The 8834-nt window shown below is 45.8% G+C and overlaps 1 pseudogene; it reads right to left on the reverse strand.

Annotated features, from left to right (window-relative positions):
* Positions 1–3807: 3807 nt before the first annotated feature.
* Positions 3808–8834, reverse strand: part of LOC102420940 — a 37527-nt pseudogene continuing 32500 nt past the window's right edge.

Here is an 8834-nt window from a genome sequence, read left to right on the forward strand (position 1 = left end):
CCAGCTGCCTCCTGCACACTCTTACTGGGGATGTGCCCACAACCAAGGTACATGCCCTTAACCAGAATCGAACCTGGGACCCTTCAGTCCGCAGGCTGTTGCTCTATCCACTGAGCCAAACCGCTTAGGGCAAGGCATTTTTAAAAGAAATATCTTTATTTATTTTTGGATCCCGGATTGGATTCCAGTCAAGGGCATGTACCTTGGTTGCAGGCTCCTTCCTGGCCCAAACCCTGGTTGGGGCAAGTGCAGGAGGCAACCTATCGATGTGTTTCTCTCACATCAATATTGTTCTCTGTCTTTCCCCCTCTCTTCCATTCTCTCTAAAAATCAATGGAAAAATACCCCCGGGTGAGAATTAAGAAATATATATGGCCCTCACCGGTTTGGCTCAGTGAATAGAGTGTCAGCCTGCTGTGGGCACATTCCCAGTGGGAGATGTGCAGGAGGCAGCTGATCGATGCTTCTCTCTTATTGATGTCTCTAACTCTCTATCCCTCTCCCTCCCTCTCTGTAAAAAATCAATAAAATATATTTTTTATAAAAAGAAATATATATGTATTCAAATATATAAACAAAATTTTAGGCAAATTCGAAAAGATACATTGACAAAAAATCAGGACATTATGAATAAATGTACTGAATGCCATTGAATTGTTTACTTTGCAATGAATAATTTTGGTTTATTTAGAACACGCAATTTATAGTATGTGACTGGAACTTCAATTTAAAAAATGAGATTCTTTTGAATAACAAACTGAGCACTCTCAATAAAAAAGTTTTATTTACTGTGAAATGATCCACCAAAGAGTTTGAGTAATAAGCTCTGCTCATCCTAAATATTCCAATATGCACTAAAAATTTTTATTTACAGTAAATTATTAGGCACTCTGGTATAAAATAAGGTGACCTATAAATGCACCTTTCCCCTCATGCAAAAAAAATATTTTCACTTTTTAAGAAATGTGCTTTGAGAACTCACTGGCCCTAGGAGAGACCTCTGGTTTCCTAAGAAATTCAGAATTCTGAAGTGGAGGGCCTGCTGTCTGGTTCTCTTCCACTGAATTCCAAGGAAACGGGTTAGTACACATGGCTCTAATAACGCTGTGCCATGAGCATCTGTGGGAACCTGAGGGCAGTCTGGGAGAGGGATGTTTAATTTGTAGGGCCTGTTGGCTCTTTACCCTCGAAGTGTTAGGTCCCCTTCTGGTAAATGAAGTGAGTTCTTTGACACTGTTTTCCTAAGGAGCCTGGAGAGCTCTAGGGATTGGTTGGAAGGGTGCCTCGCTTTTTAAGCTCTGGTTTGAATCTAACCCAGGTTAACCTTATGACCCTGAATTGTTTGTGTGAAATGAGGTGGTGATCTCAGTCTTGCCTGAAGGAAGCGCTTTTCACATGGAAATTGGCACTAATTGGTCTCCCTGTTGACAGGCTCGGCTGAGGGGCTCTGTGATGAATGGGCGATGAGAACAGAAACTTAAATTACCCCACTCCGCTCAGCGTGTTGGCTGGAGGACACACCGGCAGCTCCCAGTCCTCTCTGCAGCAGCATCCAACATGCCGTCTAAAGCAACCGGGCTGGGCCCGGAGGCCCAGGAGGCCTACCATCTGCGCACTACGAATACTTTTCACACGTCTGGCCCTTCTCTGTAAGGCAGTCTGGACACTGATAGGAAACTTTTTCCGAAAAGGATCAGAGAGGAGATACTTTAGGCTTTGCAGACCACACAGTCTCTGCTGCAACCACTCGGTTCTGCTGATAAAAGCAGCCACAGAGACTACATACCCGAATGCGCAGACCCAATCTCCGGTAGGGGGCCGTGCAGGAGGCAGTCCATCAATGATTCTCTCTCATCATTGATGTTTCTATCTCTCTCTCCTTCTCCCTTCCTCTCTGAAATCAATAAAAATATACTTTTAAAAAGCCAAAAACATTTAAAATGTTAATGTTTGCCAAAACCGGTTTGGCTCAGTGGATAGAGCGTCGGCCTGAGGACTGAAGGGTCCCGGGTTCGATTCCGGTCAAGGGCATGTACCTGGGTTGCGGGCACATCCCCAGTGGGAGGTGTGCAGGAGGCAGCTGATCGATGTTTCTCTCTCATCGATGTTTCTAACTCTCTATCTCTCTCCCTTCCTTTCTGTAAAAAATCAATAAAATATATTTTAAAAAAATAAAATAAAATAAAATGTTAATGTTTTTGTGACTTATTGGCAAGTACATTTTATAAGCACTCTGCTAACCAGATATACCTTATAAGTAATGAAAGGGCGAGGGCTAGGTTGCCCCAGGGTAGGGGCTACGGCCTACTCTGCTAGCCACACCCAGGCAGCAGAGCACAGTCCTTTCTCCTCCCCTTACTCCAACCCCCCCTATATAACCGGTCTCCAGGCGGGGTTCGCTCGCTCAGCCACTTGGTTTGCCTTGGTGTCGGTGAGCCTGGTGGATCGGGAGCCCAAGCTAGCTTGAAATACAGATTCTTATGCTTTTGCATCGAATTGGCTCCCTGATGTGGTTTCTTGGGAATCTTGAAATCTGGGCACAACAAGTAAGAGGTGATGACTCAAGGTTCGTAATCATTTTTGCTAAAGAGTAGAAAACAAAATCACCAACTTATCTAATACACTACACACACACACACACACACACACACACACACACACATATAGTTTGTTTCATTTTGTTTTATTATTTTTTTAATCCTCATCCAAGAATATTTTTCCATTGATTTTTAGAGAGAGTGGGAGAGGGAAAGACAGAGAGAAATATCAATGTGAGAGACACACATTGATTGGTTGCCTCCTGCACGTGTCCTGACCAGGGCCCCATCCAGGGAGGAGCCTGCAACCGAGGTACGTAAGTGCCCTTGACTGGAATCGAACCTGGGACCCTTCAGTCCGTAGGCCAATGCTGTATCTACTGAGCCAAACAGGCCAGAGCCTATTTTGTTTTGTTTTCATCCTCACTTGAGGAGTAAGGATATTTTTTCCATTGATTTTTAGAGAGAGTGGAAGGGGAGGGGAGGAGAGAGAGAGAGAAAAGAGAGGCACACATGGATGTGAGAGAGATACATCGATTGGTTGCCTCCCACACTGGCCCTGACGCAGGATCGAATTGGCAACCCAGGTATGTGTCCTGACCAGGAATCAAACCTACAATCTTTTGGTGTATGAGACAGTGCTCCAACCAACTGAGCCCCCTGCCCCCTGGCCAGGGCACACACTGATTTTTTTTTACCCCTCCCCACCATACCTCCACCTTTAATGGAGGGTGGGAGGGAAGGTGGAGGTATTTAAAAGCATATTCACTGGGGGGATAAGGACACATATGTAATATCTTAAACAATAAAGAAAAAAGTAAAAGTGAAAAATAAGGAAAAAAAAGCATATTCATTTCTTCATAAATCATATTTCATGTATTCCTTTGTTTTTTCAATTTTGATTCAGTCAATAAATATTTGATTCATTGACTGAATTAAATATTCAGTCAATGTTCATGTTTGTTTGTTTTTTTATATTTTTAAAAATTGATTTCAAAAAGGAAGGGAGAGGGAGAGAGATAGAAACATCAATGATGAGAGAGAATCATCAGTTGGCTGGCTGCCTTCTGCATGCCCCACACTAGGGATCAACCCGGGCATGTGCCCTGACGGTGACTTCCACTGAGCCACACCAGCTGGGCAATGTTCACGTTTTTAATAAATTGTTTTACATTTGGTTTGTTCAAATTGGGATCCAAATAAGGTCCACATTTCTTTATATACTTTCCAACAAGTATTTTTATTATTAGTTAAGCCACGATTCAGGATCCTAGCCTGGGAAGTACCCAGGTCCCCCTTCACCTCCCTGGGAGAAGGATGGAGGACAGAGGACAGGTGGGGTGCAGCCATTTCCAATCTCCCCAAGAAACGTGCCTTCTGCCTGCCAGTCATCCTAGGCCAAACCCAGGATATGGGGCACAGGGACTTGTACACACGCTGGTACCATTGGCACATGGAGACATCACCCCCTTTAGCAGTCACTGCCTTCTCACAGCGATGGAAGTCCAGGTAGTTCTGCCAACAGTTCCTGGTCTGGTTCGGTTGGGGGAGCGGCTGTCAAAGGGGTGGCCTGGTAGTTCTTGATTCTGGTCTGGATGTCTTCTGCCCTGTTGCTGACGCCTCAAGACGCCCCTGAAGCCGCTCGCAGGCCCACACTTCCCACTGCAGGGATGGACATGCCTCTCCGTCTCTGTGAACTGAACGTATGCTCTCCCCGCCTGCTTTGTTTTCTTGTCATGAATTTGTTATGAAGGCTCTGAGGTGTTGGAAAACACTAGCTTGTAAGCTGTTTGACTAATGGAAATGCTTCCTTTATCTTTGAATCTTTTTCTTTGTTACTCAAAGTGTTGTATCGCAAATCAGCGAGCTGGACAAGACGCCTAATGAGCCAATTAGTTAGGAGTCATCTTTATTGCGCAGGTTCAGAGCAGATTACCTCTGTCAAATTCTGAACCCCACATACAGGAAGTTTCCCGTATTTATACTTTTTGAGCCTCTTTGTTTGCAGGTTTCACAAAGAACTCTGTGTGGGTTATTGGTTACAGACGGTTGTAACCTTGAATACATAATGAGTTAGCACTTGGAATTATTATCAGTATTAGTCTATTTTAGTCTATTACATTGGATGGCTAGCTTGCAAAGTCAGACAGTTAAGTTTATCTTTTTCTATTATTTGAACTAAAAACAAAGTCATTTTATAGAATAACAGACTGTCTTAAAGTGACAGAGTTTATAATGACAGAGTTTACAGGACTAGGGACTATCTAACAACAGCAGAGAGTTCCAAACGGCAGTTTTATACAAGAAGGAGGTTACTATGCTTCAAAAGCAGTACCTGAGGCTCAATAAGTATTTATTATTGTTGTATTTTAGTTACCTCTACAAAGTCTCATATTTTATTTGGATCCTCTGTAGAAGCATAGAAAAACGGAATGAACTACGTAGGGTTAGTACTAAACCAGGGTTGTTGGTACCAACTCGAAGGGCTAGCCCTCCTCTGGGAGCCATTCTTTTGCTTTTGAGCCGCGCTGTGGGAGGCATCCTAGAGCGCACATATGGACGACTAAGAGGTAAACCTGCATTCCTGCTGTTAAGAAGCTACAACAACTGGTTACAGGTAGATTGTGAGAAGAGGGAAAGGGACAGTTTCCCGATCCATGAGAATTTCAGTGTGTGAGGGAGGTGCCTGAGAAAGTCTTCCCTCTGGAGAAAGCAACGGAGAGATTGTAGCTAGAAGGCAGGGCCTGGCTGGAAACAGAGTTCCTGTGAGATCTCAGCTCCTGGAGCTGGGCCAACTCACTTTTTAAATTCGGATTTGCATGTAAATAGTGGGACAGGAGGCCCAGCTTTACACCCTTGGCTGTAATAAAACTGAAGAGCAGTGGTTTCTCCTTTAAAATCCTGGCACTGGTCCTGGCATCTTGCCTCAGGCCTCCGCACTTGATTCTCTTTTGGCCGTGGGTGGGGGGTCTCCCAGGGAAGAGTTAACCCGATTTTCCATGTTTCAAATAATAAGAATTTTGCTGACTTGCCTGGCTCCAGGGCACTTAGCAGCACACCTTGACAGGCTGGCGCTCCCGCTTTCCTTCAGGAAGTGAATTTTCCCAGCTGTGAGAGCTGCCCTCTGACCCCGAGTTTAATGGGGAAGTGAGTGGAGGAGTCCGTCATTCTGTCTGGAAAGCTTATTGGCTCTGATGGTCCCAGGGCAGGAGAGCCAGCTGCCTTAACGTCTTTTAAACCAAAAGTTATTGGGGCCTTTTTGTACTATACAATTTTTGGGAAGTATAGAAAAACTCGAAGAAATAAAAATTGCTTGTAATCCCACAATCTAGAAATAATTTGTTACTATCATTATCCCAGTTTCCTACTTCCCAAACAAAAATGGGAGTATGGGATGTTTTAAATGTTGTTGTTTTTTTAAACATGTTTTTATTGATTTTAAAGAGAGAAGGGAGAGGAAAAGAGAGAGAGAGACATTAATCAACCACTGGCATGTGCCCAGACCAGGAATCAAACCTGCCTCCTTGCTACTTTCTCGTGTATGGAACGATGCTCCAACCAACTAAGCCACACCAGCCAGTGCTAGGCTTTGCAATAATCTTGAATAAAGTCTTCCTTGCCATTTCAAGGGTGTGAAAGTGGAGCTGTAGAATCCTGAACCTGGAAGGGACCCTGAGACATCCTTCAGGTCAGCTGAGTATTTTTACTCTTATTTTCCAGAGAAAGCTACTGTGGTCCAGAGTCTTAGCGAAGTTAAAGCAGCTAGAATAAAGAAAGTAATGGTGTTTTTTAAAAATGGCATTAAATGCCCCCACCTCCTTTTCTCTGCCCTTTGAGTCAACACAGTTGCTTAGCAAAACTTCACATTTTCCTTTGAGAAATAGAAACAAAAGTCTCCAAGGCTTTTTTTCCCCCCTCTTTTTTTCTGGTAAAGGGAAGAATGGTGCTGTAGATGTGGAAATTATCATAATAAAGAGACTCCAACTAGGAAATGCTTTCTAAATCTGCCTGAAGTGTCAAGGCTTGATTTTTCTGAGTTTTTAAAAGCCTAGGAACTTCAGCCCCATGAACCTGGTGTGGAGAAAACTTTGAGGTGGTTAATCCAAATGTGACCCTCAGGATAACAGGTATGTTGTAAACAGACTCCAGAGAAGTCACTGAATTCCAGACGCCCGGATGTGTGAGGCCTGGGTGTGCCTTGACTTGGGCATTAACTGTTGGACACCCAGGTTTTCCTGTGATTTACCCTCAAACCAGAAATGTTTTTGCGTGTAGTGAGACCAGGCTAGTGAGAAAGCAGCAAGAGCACGGTTATCCTCGATCAGGCACGAGCTAAATTAGTTTTGATTTAGGTGGAATGAATTGATGGCCCAGACACTGGGCTACGTTGCAGGGTCACAGAGATGAGTCAGGCAAGGGCCTGGCCCTCAAGAAATCTCAGGTTGCCTGATGAGACCAGTAACTAAATATTATAGCCCTTGACACAGGTGTTAACCGTGTGCTCCAAGAACAGGTGGAATCTTGCTGGATGTGTCACAGGTTTTATGAGCGGGGCTTTGTGGGATGGCACCTGGTAGAAGGAAGAAAGGCCTTGCAGGCAGAGGGAAGAGTGTGAGCAAAGGCATCTTCTTGGGAAGGTGTGTGATTCTGCGTTGCTGCAGCACAGACCCTTGGCTGGGTTAAAGAAGGAGGGCAAGGATGGAAATGGAGGTGAAGCTAGAAAGACCGGCTGGAGCCAGGGTGGGAAGAGCTTTGAATGCTCTGCTTGGGACAGACATCAGGCAGATGTGGGCATCAAACGCTCTAATTCACCTTCTATCGCAATTATAACGCAGTAGGTATGAAGTTGTTCTCTGTCAGGTCCAGGTTTCTAAATAAAATCAAATCAAACTCAATCCAGCCGGTGTGGCTCAGTGGTTGAGCGCCAACCTGTGAACCGGGAGATTACAGATTCCATTCCCAGTCAGGGCACATGCCCTAGTTGGGGGCTCAATCCCCAGTAGGGGGCGTGCAGGAGGCAGCTGATCAATCACTCTCTCTCTCATCATTGATGTTTCTATTTCTCTCTCCCTCTCCCTTCCTCTCTGAAATCAATAAAAATATTTTTTTTGAAAAATAAAACTCCAGGTTCCATTTGCCAGAGTTGACCGAAGATTGAATCTTGACCATGTTTTGGGGAGTCTACTCCTTGGAGTTGTCAACAACAACAACAAGCTTGGGGTTGTACATGGTATGCAGAAGGTGCCTGGCCTTTTCCTGGGAAGCTCATTATAGTTACGTTGGCTCTGCTGAAATCTGTCCTTTTGTCCTCTTGACCAGACTTTAAATGCCTTAACATTAAAGTCCACAAATAACATTTTGTTTGCCCATTCTACAGTGTTGGGCCTGAGCCTTGAACTTAAGGCAAATGAGATCAGAAGGATCAGGAGATCTCGCTGAGGTGGAGGAGAGGGATGGGGGCCCTCCTGTAAACCCACCTATTCCTCAAGAGTACTCTGTCCCCTAAGCTCAAGAAGTCTTGAGGACAGCTTTCTCCAGGAAAATGCACCTTCTAGCTCTTTAAGAGCAAGACCCTGTGGAGAGGTGAAATACCCGCACCCCAGCCTTGTTCCAAAGAGATGTGCAGAGTGGGAAGGAAGGGACAATGACTTTCGGTTCCCGTTAATGTGTCTAGAAGCAGCAGCTGATTCAGCTAGATGATGTCACCTTTCTCCATTTCCCGCACGGACACAATGGCCGCCGGCGCCCCGCACAAAGACCGGGTGAGGGTGAGGGCGAGGCGCCTCTCTGGTCCGGGAGCAGGGTCGAGGCCTGCTCGAGGACCCGACAGCTGAGACCACGTTTTCCCGGAGCCAGGCTCCCCGCGGCTTCCTGGCGCCCCCGGGAGGGCTGGAGGGCTGGGGGCTGCACCTCTCCGGAGCCGGGGTGGGTGGGCTGCGGCCTGGCGGCTCCTCCCGCGCCCGGGTACCCGCGGGGCCACAGCCCAGTTGCTAGGCAACCGCTCTCCCTCAGGGGCGCCCACCCCAACTTTTAAAAAAATATATTTTATTGATTTTTTACAAAGGGGAAGGGAGAGGGACAGAGTTAGAAACATCGGTGAGAGAGAAACATCGATCAGCTGCCTCCCGCACACCCCCCACTGGGAATGTGCCCGCAACCAAGGTACATGCCCTTGACTGGAACCAACCGGGACCCCTGAGTCCCCAGGCCGACGCTCTATCCACTGAGCCAAACCGGTTAGGGCCCCCCAACTTTTTTTTAAAAAATATTTTTATTGATTCAGAGAGGAAGGGAGAG

Source organism: Myotis lucifugus, unplaced genomic scaffold (genome assembly GCF_000147115.1).
Source record: "Myotis lucifugus unplaced genomic scaffold, Myoluc2.0 scaffold_671, whole genome shotgun sequence".
Taxonomy (NCBI): Eukaryota; Metazoa; Chordata; class Mammalia; order Chiroptera; family Vespertilionidae; genus Myotis; species Myotis lucifugus.